Consider the following 12075-nt stretch of genomic DNA (forward strand, 5'->3'; position numbering starts at 1 on the left):
TATATATATTCTACAACTAAAAAGAACAAAAGGAAGATAATTTTTTCGTGCAATTTTTGTTTGGTGTAACTGTTCATATTTGGTAACGCAATAAGGAAATGATCCGCAAGCGCACGGATATCGGTGAGCATTTCACCCGGGAGGTTTTCCAGAGTATCGTATTTATATTTTTACCACTGGAAGAAAGGGTGCATCTGACTAACCAAATCTATTGCTACTATCCCTTTAGGCTACAAAGAATGTTTCTCGATGTGAGTGATGTATAGAGAAGACTGCAACCGTAGTCTCGTTCTAACCTTGGTAAGGATGATCTACTGTTCTATTGGGGAAGCTTACGGAATCTAGACACCACAAAGGATGTTCGACCCGCACCTATAAACCTACCCGTCCTGCTAACGAGATGTGGGATACAAAGGTAACTCGGAAATGTCACGTTCCTCGCTACTACCACGGTCCAGCTAGTCAGGAGATATCTATGAGTACCCTAGCCTAAACACCACGTTTACGCTAGCAATGATTACTCTAATACTCAACCGGAAGAGATTAAAGTAAACTCATAAACCAAAGAACAATAAAACAAGAACTTACTAGAATTAGAAGTCGAATTACTGAAGAATCCTAGGAGCAAGCTTTGGGTTAGGAGAACTTGATCCCGAAGGTACAACCTCAGAGTAGACACCGACAGCCGGGCTTCGTCCGATCTACACCTGCACTCTATCTTTCTCAATCTAGTAGAAACTAGAAGATCTAATTCTACTCACATTAGATGCTAAGCCTAAAATAAATATTTATTTAGAGGAGAGGTATTCCTTCGAGGGCTCCTCTCAACTCTATGATGAACTTGTTCTCCTCCAGGGGCCAGGGGCCTTGCTTATATAGTCCTCCTCCTTTGTGCGTTTTTGGTTCAGCAGGCGATGTTGTACTAAACTTTCCACCATATCTCATTAAAATGCACATAGGCCTTAATGGACCAAAATCTGATTTGGGCCCAATTAATCCCGGAGCTCTTTTATGTGGAGCCCTTTTTTATTAATATCTCTTGATTCCGAACTCCAAATATAGCAAATAATATATGCATTTCGATCAGCTCGACGAGATCTTTGTAACGGTGTACTCCATTCTGTGATTGGTGCTTGTACCAGGGCGGGCGCCCAAGCGGGGTGGGCGGGCGCCCTGCCCCCGGGCCCGTTCGCCTTCCCGTTTGTTCCCGTGGCTTCTGGAGTCTTCTAGATGACAGAAAATTACGCGGCACGTTAATATCTCTATGTAAACCCGACGTGCGGGCCTTTCTTCCGTATTTCCTGATAACCCCCTGTAGAAGTAGACAAACACCAAAACTCGTGGAATTCTGTCAGATAAAACCCTAAGTCTGGGTGTTGGTTGTATTTGGATCCTTTTCTTTATTTATTTGATGATTATATTTGGTACTTAAGGACCGTCAACAACTCCCCCAAGCTTTCCTCTTGCTCGTCCCTGAGCAATGATGAACTCAAGAGTTTCTGCAGTGGTTTCATGCCTTAAAGGTATATATGCGTTCAAGCAAGATCTCATCTCTGAGTTAGAGTAAACTGTTAAGAATTAAAACTTACTCATTTTACCTTTCACCATGGGGCTTGCAACCGTCACTTGTGTCTAGAGTAGTTAAAAGATAGAACGGTCAAGTCAAGCGCCATGTCTCGTATTCTTGATCAGCTATAACTCTGGAGTTTTTGCAGATTTTCAAATAAAACTCAGAGATTCCTTGTAACTCTCTCAATTCTCTCTTTTGTGGTATTTCTAGATCCTTTCCAAGGTAGTAATGGTATATGCCTTCTCTAAAAGTATGTGGTATTTTTGGTATGAGGCATAGTGATATTGCCTTCTCTCTCACCCTATTCTAATAAGGTTTTGATATCTAGAGCTCATAGGTGGGAGACAGCTAATACATACTTACAAGACTTTTATTGCATAGTCAAACCATGGATCCAGAGAAACAAGTCAATAAGTCAAATCAAGATGTGCATGTGTGGCGAGTGAATGGTGTATGGTGATGATGGTGGTAACAATGGTGAAAGTCTAATTCTACTTTTGCTCTTTTAAGGGGATACATACCTTTCTTGCACTTTGAAGCTTTTTGAGGAGAATGAGATGCTCTATATTTTCTTTTTCTTTTCTCTCAGGTGGGTATCTTGTACCCCTAATTCTACTGTCGGACACTTGTCCATTTTTACCTCTCGTCTCACTTTTTCTTTTCTTCCGAAGTTTCGGGCTCCTCTTTCTCTCTTTTTTTAGAGCACTCATCTCCTGAAATAAAGTAGCAAGTGGTAGTAACCAAAATAACTGGAGCATTTATTTCACAGGGAATAACAGGAATAGGAAAATATTTTTTGGCTATTCTCTCCCGGATAGGAGTAGAATACTTTTGGATGAATCTGGAGATCGATTTGAGTGGATGTATGTGGATGCGTACTTCCTGAGTAGAAGTAGCATATATGAGTGAACATGCAAGTGAATCTTGATTTTAACCGCATGACAAGCTCCTAAGGGTCTACACAGCTTGACCACACTCAATGCTCACAAGTAGTAAAAAGTAAATGTGTGGCTCAAAGCCTAGCAAGCATGTATATATGGTTGTGGTAGGAATTTAAACTCTCATCATACAGGAACTCATCATGTGTTATTTAAAGTTTTTTAAAGATAAAATTCTCCAGAATTCTAGCATCTCTAGGAACAGATAAACAGCAGCTCAACCTTCCCATATCATATCCGTTAACGACTTAGACTTTAGATCAAGTACTCTTCCCACAAGTTTAGGGTTAGAGTAGGTTTAAATTATAACAGTTATGCCTAAACTTGAGAGAGATTTCAATTTTAAGAACTAGTCATGGCAGAGCAACTATTCATCATTTCGATGTGAGAGCTTATCATAAGGGTTCATAGCAAACTTTATTTATTTATTTATTTAGCAAACTAAGCAAATATATATATATATATAAGCATAGAATTTTTATTTGGGTTTTTTATGATTATGCATCTTTTTATTATTTGAGTAAAGTATAAACGCGAGTAGAAACACTTAGCTGGATAAATGGGGGTGCTCTCCCCCAAGCTAGATTTTGACGTAATTTCTTCTGATGTAGCTAGCAGGTGGTAGAGGTGTATTTGAATGTCGGCAGCACCCTGACAGCGATTAGGATGTCCTCCGTCTGCTAGTCTTCTTTGATCCTTGAATTCTGTAGAGCTCAAATAGACAACAAAGCTTTGTGGAACTGGTTAAGTGTTAGCATAAAATCTCTTTACCTTTATCATACTGAGCTTCCTCCTAATAAATTTTATTTAGCAGGATCATGCACTTATTATTTATATTTTTATTGTAAGATGAAAATATATTTATTTTATGCCACCACAGTCAATATACCTATGGGTTTTTAAACCACAAGTCTACTCACATGGGGCTTACTATTGTTAACATTTTTATTTTCTTTTCAAGATAGTATGAACTTGATTAAGTAAGCAAACTACTTTAAATAATTGAAGGGAAAAGGATAACTACCAAGTTTACCTCTGGGCAAGGCGTTCGGTGTTTTTAAGTCCTCCGAACGGGACTCTCCGTTTTCAGTCGTCCTAGGATTCGCTGGATGGCATAGTCGGAATTTCTGGCGGCGCCTCCTCTTCTTCGTGTGTAACTATCTTCTCTCTCCACACCTGACTCCGTGCTACGGTCTCCTTAGGACAGTTCTGTTCAAGCTGTATGTTTTCAGACCTTATCACTTCTCCTTCGTAGTCTACACATCCGTCCTTGATGATTTGTCTCCTGTGATTTCGGTTGCGTCGCCTTCTTCTTGTCTGACCTGCTTAGAGTCTTCAACTATATAGTTAGGGTCAGTAAAATAGCGGCGTACCTTCTTAGAGGGGAAGTGCATGTGGACTTCTCCGGTTCCAATATAGATGATAACTTTGATAGTGTTGAGGAATGGTCTTCCAAGGATGATGGGTAGATCGTACTCGTCTTCTCCCATGTTAATGACCTGAAAATCATCTGGAGCTGAATATATATTGGTTGTAGGGGCATGGTTCCATGCAGGAGCTGATAAGTGACTACGGCCATTATGTTGTCGTCAGATCCGGTGTCGTAGAGTGTCTTCTGAAAAGAGTATTCATTGATTGTGCACTCGATGCTTGGAACACCAAGGTCGTCCTTCTTGATCAGGAAAGGCAACTTGAGTCGATGATCTTGACCTCCTCCGACAAGGATCCAATGTTCTAAGTCTTCTAGACAAGACTTTTCACCGTCTTCATCCTTTAGGTGCATCATTTGATAAGGTGTGGACCGTGACGTCTGCACCTCTTGATACGGAGTCACCCATGTTCTTCGTTACCCATCAGTTCGAAGTGCGGTGTTGGCAATATTCTGCTCAGTGTGTTTGTGCTCGTAGATCCAGGTCCTTCACTTGGTGGAGTATGGGAGTTGTAAAACTCCTTCATGTTTTTCTTGAAGTGTACCTGTTCATAGAGACAAGGCAGAGATCAAGTGCATGGGCCCTGTTGGTGAAAAACACCAACAGAACCAAAAGTGTATTTGTTCTTCTCTAACCTTAAGCATAGTGAGCAAGACAAAGTTGATGATCATGAGTGTAGCATTTGTCAGATCACATGGCTCAACCTAATGGAAAGATAATTTATCTATATTTATGTTTTTTTCTTTATATCTTCCCAAAGATTGAATATGCAACATTTTAGCTTATATGATTAGGAGTGTGGGATCGCGAAGGTAGTACTAAGAACAAAGATTAAAGGACTAAACATGTTGAATTAATTGGGTTGGTTAATTTGGAGCTATAAATCATACATGTTTGTCTCTTTTATTCATGTGTATGCCAGAACCAAGGAGAAGCTTATAAAAGTGATAGTCAAGTACCTTAAGATGTTACCTTAATTGAAGAGTGATGGTACCATCTCACCTTGTGGAAGCTTCCCATTCGTAGCGGTTGTGCATCGTATTTGTGGCACCCTCCATGGATCATCTCTTTATGATGAATGAGCTATGTCCTTCTTGTACAAGTCGCTAAATTTCATGTGTCTCCTTTATCTCCAATGAGTTTGTATCTCAGGACTTCCCAGGTTGATATTGAATGTTTTCCTGCAGGGGTTAGTCCGACAAAATATACCAATGTCTACACAAGTAGTTTTTAGTTCAATAACCGAACTAGACTCCATGTCTAATCAGATTAAGGAAGGCTGTTTAACCTAAGCACCATGCTTAATTTAAAAGCCAATAGAAGTATGTGCAGTACTTCCAAACTAATACTTACTAGGATAAACAAAGGTAGCGTGATGGCATTTATAGAGATCTACTCAAGTGAAGATGAAGTAGTGTGATTAGTATTTAATCAATTGAGCATGTCTCAAAGATAAGGACAACCAACGTAGCAACATGGCAAAAGATGTTTTTATGTAAAGTACTCCCAAAGCTTGAATTTTGCAAAATTCAAGTTTGGATGAATTTAATTCAATGTTGTGTGATGGTTGGTTGGACATACCTTGTACTTGTCATTCATCTGATCTTCTTGCTCCAATCCTAGAAAGGTTAGTGACAAGAATACCCGAAGGAAAATTTCTACAATTATCTTTATATGCTCCATACACAAGGCAATGTTGCAAATAATTAGAAGTTCATGTTACGATCTGATCAGTGCTTGTTTTAGGACACTAAGCTTGTCCTTGGGAAACCATCAATCAACTCAACGAGATCTGCAATATTTATTATAGACATATGCATCGACAACCGCTCTTTTAAAGTTGTTATAAATAGAAAGGAAGAGAGGGTTGGAGATCTCAAAAGTGGTGAGGTTGGAGAGACCAATTGATTGGGGAGATGTTTCATATGAGCAAGGACTTGATGAGGTATTTATGAAATAATTTCCATGCTCACTGTTGTTTCTCTCATTCTCAAACTCCAAGGATGATTCTTTATGAATGCTTAAAATTCCTCTAGGATTGCCTCTCAAGTTTGTTTTATCTATCCATTCAACGGTGATAGCACATGGATTTTTAATGCCCTCTAGCCATTGATGTTGCTCTTCTTGGTCCTCCTTGTGGTCTTGGTGACTCTTATGAATGGGATGTCTAGAGAGATTCATAGGATTATCGGGAGGTTCAAGAGAAAGAGCATAGTAGAAATTATTAAGCTCAAGGATGGGTTGGATAGCCGAATTATGGGATTGAAATGTTTGGAAATCGGCTATTGAAACTTCCTTTCCTCGTCTGGGAGATGATTCCTTCTCTATCTCTAGGAATTTTTTATGAAGACTAGTGCAAGAAGGATGTCTACGAATGAAGACATACCTTGCTTTACTGACAGATAAAGAAAGAAAAACTCTACCAAAGGTTATATGATTAAGACCAATGTGAAAATATCGAGAAAAAACATGGTCTTGTAGGGCTAGGTTTAAACCAAAATTTATAGAAAGATTAACAGATTCCCTAGGTGTAGCTAAAAGTGCATTATCTTCTTGATTAAAAGATAGGACCTCAGCTATAGAAAAGGGTTGGTTTTGACCTATTGCAATCAACTCCGGACACAGATCATAATTAGGGACAGGGCTTGTTGACTCCCATGGTCTATGGCTGGTCTCCGAAGGTGCAAATAATTTAGTAATAGGTATGGAATTTAAGTTATCCATAAAGATGGAAAAACTAAAAAGATAAAAGAATAAAAGTATAAAAGTATAATACAAGATAATAGCAAGACTTAAAGTTATCTCACCAAACCGTCTTTCTCCCCGGCAACGGCGCCAGAAATGCTTGTTGATATTTGGTAACGCAATAAGGAAATGATCCGCAAGCGCATGGATATCGGTGAGCATTTCACCCAGGAGGTTTTCTAGAGTATCGTATTTATATTTTTACCACTGGGAGAAAGGGTGCATCTGACTAACCAAATCTATTGCTACTATCCCTTTAGGCTACAAAGAATGTTTCTCGATGTGAGTTATGTATAGAGAAGACTGCAACCGTAGTCTCGTTCTAACCTTGGTAAGGATGATCTACAGTTCTATTGGAAAAGCTTACGGAATCTAGACACCACAAAGGATGTTCGACCCGCACCTATAAACCTACCCGTCCTGCTAACGAGATGTGGGATACAAAGGTAACTCGGAAATGTCACGTTCCTCGCTACTACCACAGTCCAGCTAGTCAGGGGATATCTATGAGTACCCTAGCCCAAACACCACGTTTACGCTAGCAATGATTACTCTAATACTCAACCGGAAGAGATTAAAGTAAACTCATAAACCAAAGAACAATAAAACAAGAACTTACTAGAATTAGAAGTCGAATTACTGAAGAATCCTAGGAGCAAGCTTCGGGTTAGGAGAACTTGATCCCGAAGGTACAACCTCAGAGTAGACACCGACAGGCCGGGCTTCCTCCGATCTACACCTGCACTCTATCTCTCTCAATCTAGTAGAAACTAGAAGATCTAATTCTACTCACATTGGATGCTAAGCCTAAAATAAATATTTATTATTTATTTAGAGGAGAGGTATTCCTTCGAGGGCTCCTGTCAACTCTATGATGAACTTGTTCTCCTCCAAGGGCCAGGGGCCTTGCTTATATAGTCCTCCTCCTTTGTGCGTTTTTGGTTCAGCAGGCGATGTGGTACTAAACTTTCCACCATATCTCATTAAAATGCACATAGGCCTTAATGGACCAAAATCTGATTTGGGCCCAATTAATCCCGCAGCTCTTTTATGTGGAGCCCTTCTTTTATTAATATATCTTGATTCCGAACTCCAAATATAGCAAATAATATTTGCATTTCGATCAGCTCGACGAGATCTTTGTAATGGTGTACTCCATTCTGTGATTGGTGCTTGTACCAGGGCGGGCGCCCAAGGGGGGTGGGCGGGCGCCCTGCCCCCGGGCCCGTTCGCCTTCCTGTTTGTTCCCGTGGCTTCTGAAGTCTTCTAGATGACAGAAAATTGCGTGGCACGTTAATATCTCTATGTAAACCCGACGTGTGGGCCTTTCTTCCGTATTTCCTGATAACCCCCTGTAGAAATAGACAAACACCAAAACTCGTGGAATTCTGTCAGATAAAACCCTAAGTCTGGGTGTTGGTTGTATTTGGATCCTTTTCTTTATTTATTTGATGATTATATTTGGTACTTAAGGACCGTCAACAGTAACCTTAACCTCTTCATGCGACCCCGCATGCAGCTCCAAAAGGAACAAAAAAAATGCGTACGAACAAAAAGGGAAACCAAAATAATGTGTACGCACCTGACATGCGCCCGCGATGCCTCCTGTTGTTACCTAAACAAAACTTGTGATACATGCAAACCCTCCTAGCAAATCACCATCTCTTTCTTTCCAAAGAAAATCAGCGCTCAAAATCTTTTTCATTTGGAAGCAAATAAACAACGCTGCAATCCGTTCCAAGCAAATAAAAAAGAAAGCAAACAAACAAAATAAGAAGAAGAAGAAGAAGTAACAATCAGCGCCTGGTCTCATGCGATTGCTATTAGCGCCTCCCGTGACCTAGTACGCGTGAAAAAAACTGCCTTAGCTATGACTACTTGATAGTGATCTCCTCCAAGCAGCCACTGACGCCACCAAGTCTAATCCCTGCGATCCGCTACCCCAATCCTCTTACACCGTGTGGCAACTTGACGGCATTGATCTGCTACTCTAGGCCAACGATGCCTATCGATAGGGCCAGCATTCATCGACCCTCGCCACCCTCACGATCTGCATCCCGGCCAGGCGACGCATGTCTCCCTCACGATCTACTCCTTGGTCAGACTGTATACATGACACGACAAGTCATGCTAAAAATTGTCAAAATCCTATCTATTGTAGTATGTATTGATAACAGTTATAATGCACGATGAAACCTTTATATGAATTAATAATAGAACCATGTTGGCTCTAAAAATAGAAAACAATGTTAATCATGATTTACTTTGAAAATAAGATGGGTTTTGTTTCAGAAAAAAGATAAATCTAAACACCATACTCCCATTGAAGTGTCCATTTGAAACAAATTGAGTGATTCCAACAATGAGAAGACGATTTGAAGTACCCCACTATAGTATAGTGCAACTATGCAAGGGAATGCATATTATCATTGTTACAACATTGTCAAACTGCTAGCCTATTTACCTGCACTTCATTGAGAAGGTTCTCGATATGTTTTGATCAGACCACGTTTCAGTTAGATCACTATCAACAGTGACTTGTTCAGAGTCTGATTTCATTATGTAATTAGAGATGTAGTAGTCCATCATAGGCCTACATGAGTTGTGGTAGGAATCATTAGTGCCAATTATGTGCACTTCCATGTTGGTCCGCATGAGCTGTGGCAAGAATCATTAGCATCAATTCTGTGTAGTTCTATATTGCACGATGGTCAAATTTACTTATGATTTCACTATGGCCATCTCATATCTAACAAGATTATATTGTTGATGCATTATCTACAATATGACCAACAGCAACAGGAAGTCATCTCCTAAATTAAAAAATTACCACAAAAACCTTCATTCTATCATTCAAAAGAATACAATAGACGCATAAATTGTATTGGAACAACACGCTGGAAAACACCACTACAGGACAACCAAACTTTTATAATAAACACATGGAAAGGTCTGTAAAGTAGAGTTTGTGAGCCTGCGATGTCGTTCATAAAACTTTGTGGTTTGCATTTAATGTTGATATTAAAATCTTATTGTGCGATCTATGTATTTTTAGTATAAATTGTTAGCTATCCCGTAGCATCGCACGGCCACGCTACCTAGTATATATATATACACATGAAGTATATGATCATATTAAACCATCTAAGGTAATATATAAGTTAAGTATGCATGCATACATAGTGTATGTGGTTATACTTGTTATATATACTATAGTAGTGGCATTTTAGTAATATATATATATTAAAAAATATGAATTCTTTTGAAAATATTTCGCATGGTAAGATCTAGACTATCTCAATATAAGTATATGAACATACTCAAATCGATAAACAAATATGAATACATACATAATGTGGTTTATTGAAGATGGGAGTAATTACTCCCGGAGTACGGAAATGCATCCTCGATATACATATCGACTGGTTTTCTTGTGGTGTAACGTGTCCTCGACTTAACAAACTCTTAAAAGTAAACACCACTAGCTATTTGTTTTGACATATATAACATTTGTCGCTAGCAATTTCAGCAATTCACTATCATTTCTAATAAAATTTACTAGCACAAGAATTATAATATTTACGTCAACGAGACAGAACATCCATTATAGATATAATCTTCATGATTATAGTAATAAATCTATGGATACTATATCAAGTTTCTACATTAACAATACCATAAATAGAGATTTCTCTTTCGTACCTGTGGCACCGGGCAAGAAATCCTCGTGGTATATATGTATGTATAGGAACACGGTAACCTTAATAAGACCTCCAAGAATATCTTTTTTTTCTCCTCAAATTATATAGTTCCACAACCTCCTGGTATATATGTATGTATTGGAACCAAAGAAAAAAATAGTGGACTATAGCGGCGCTATAGCTGCTGGACACGCTTGCCGCTAAGCTATTTGTATTTTTTCCGCTATTATAACTTTCACCACTATTACGCGCTATAGAGCCGCTAAGTTGTATTTGTTACAACAAATTTCACCGCTATTATGCGCTATAGCGCCGCTATGATAAATTTTCTCAGTCTGCCTCTCAAAACTCCATCTTAGATTAAATTATCATTTATCATTTGCAACTAATTTGGTATTTTGGATAATAAAGCTTTTATAAACCATAATCATATTGATATTTTGTAATGTTATCTAGACTTATAAAATCATACTTTTATTCATCAAAATTCATATTTATCATGTCTTTTTTCATCAATTACTCATATTTTTCATCTGTTTTTTATAAAAACGCTATCTGTCATAGCGCCGCTATAGCTGCATAGCTGGTGGGAAAAAGTTGCCGCTATTTTATACTTTGATTGGAACACGGTAACCTTAATAAGACCTCCAAGAATATCTTATTTTTTTTCTCCCCAAATTATATAGTTCTACAACTCCTAAAACGATTTTGGAAAAAAAGAAAAGTCATGTCTAAGAGTTTTCAATAATTCACTGATAAAATAGAAAACAATTTTACATCACAAATCCTGTACAATTTCTAAACCACTTTTATATATTTTGTCTTTTTTATATTTACATTCTTTCCCTTGCGACAAAAGTTGAGCTTATTTTTATGCACAATAGTCTATTTGGAACTGCCAAGAGATAAGGAAGGGATATGGGAATGTGATGTTCTTGAAAATAAGTTTTTCTTTTTTTTTCTGAAAAAGATATAGATACGAAAGGGAGATGCTCTCGAACCAGCAACAAGACTCTTCCAAGTTCTAAGAGTATCTTCAACAGTTTGACATTTTTTCTTTGCTATCCGTTGGAGTTTGTCAACTCTGAAAAGCAAATGGGAAGGAGAAAATCAAGACATCTCCAAGAGTTTTGCAAATCTGACTTGCCATTTACCAAAATATGGACCAAATTGCCGAAAGTTTTCAGCACGCGCATGGTCTCGGTCCGTTCGTGGGCTTTCTTGGCGCGTTCTGGAAGTTCGCCGCCACTCGCATTGAGGAGATCCGCCGCCAGTTGCTTTGTCTAGTGGCTCGGTAGCTGCTTCCTGGAGATCGGCAAGTCCATGGTCGGTCGCTGAAAGAAGTGCCTGGAGATCGGCAAGTAGTGCAAGTTCCTCTAGATATCGGCAAGTAGTCCTTGATCGCCGTTGGCCGGTGGCCGCTGAGCCACAATCACTGATCCATCTTGCTGCTACCATGATCGGTGTTTTCCGATTGTGCGTGGGAGTCGCGGTTGCCAAGTCGCGGACTGACTTGCATAAATGCCAAGCCTTCCCTAGAATTTGCCAAGTTTGTAAAAATGCAAAACTAATACGCAAAATTGTTGGAGAGGTGTTTTTATGAATTATAGTAAAAATCAAGAATGCAAAAGTAATATGTAAAACTGTTGTAGATGCTCTAATGCATATATAGGAACGAAATAGAACGAGAA

This window comes from Sorghum bicolor, chromosome 4, assembly GCF_000003195.3.
Source record: "Sorghum bicolor cultivar BTx623 chromosome 4, Sorghum_bicolor_NCBIv3, whole genome shotgun sequence".
Lineage (NCBI taxonomy): Eukaryota > Viridiplantae > Streptophyta > Magnoliopsida > Poales > Poaceae > Sorghum > Sorghum bicolor.